The sequence below is a fragment of the Centropristis striata genome, chromosome 2 (assembly GCF_030273125.1).
Source record: "Centropristis striata isolate RG_2023a ecotype Rhode Island chromosome 2, C.striata_1.0, whole genome shotgun sequence".
NCBI classification, from domain to species: Eukaryota; Metazoa; Chordata; class Actinopteri; order Perciformes; family Serranidae; genus Centropristis; species Centropristis striata.
This window is the reverse complement of record NC_081518.1, coordinates 45,504,459-45,505,013: the sequence shown is the minus strand read 5'-3', so window position 1 is coordinate 45,505,013 and position 555 is coordinate 45,504,459.

The following is a 555-nucleotide window of genomic DNA, read 5'->3' as shown; positions in this document are numbered from 1 at the left end:
GAGGGTGAACTGGGAACGTCTAGCGGAGGCCCCTGTCTGCAGGGTCTTCAACTCACACCTCCGGAAGAATTTCTCCAACATCCCGGGTGAGGTTGGGGACATGGAGTCCGAATGGGCCATGTTCAAAGCCTCAATTGTTGATGCGGCTGGTAGGAGCTGTGGCCTGAAGGCCGTCAGTGCCTGTCGTGGCGGCAACCCAAGAACAGTCAAGCTGAAGAAAGAGGCCTTTCGGTCTTGGCTGGCCGAGGGGTCTCTGGAATCAGGAGACAGGTACCGTTCGGCCAGAAGGGCTGCAGCTGCGGCAGTCGCTGAAGCAAAAACTCGGGTATGGGAGGAATTCGGGGAGGCCATGGAGGAGGACTTTCGGTCGGCCTCAAAGAGGTTCTGGAAAACCGTCGGGCATCTCAGGAAGGGAAAGCAGGGCTTGTCCCAAGCTGTGTTCAGCGGGGGCGGAGACCTGCTGACCCGACCTGTGGATGTCCTCAGACGGTGGAAAGAACACTTTGAGGAACTCCTTAATCCAGCCAACACGTCCTCTGTAGAGGAGGCAGAGTC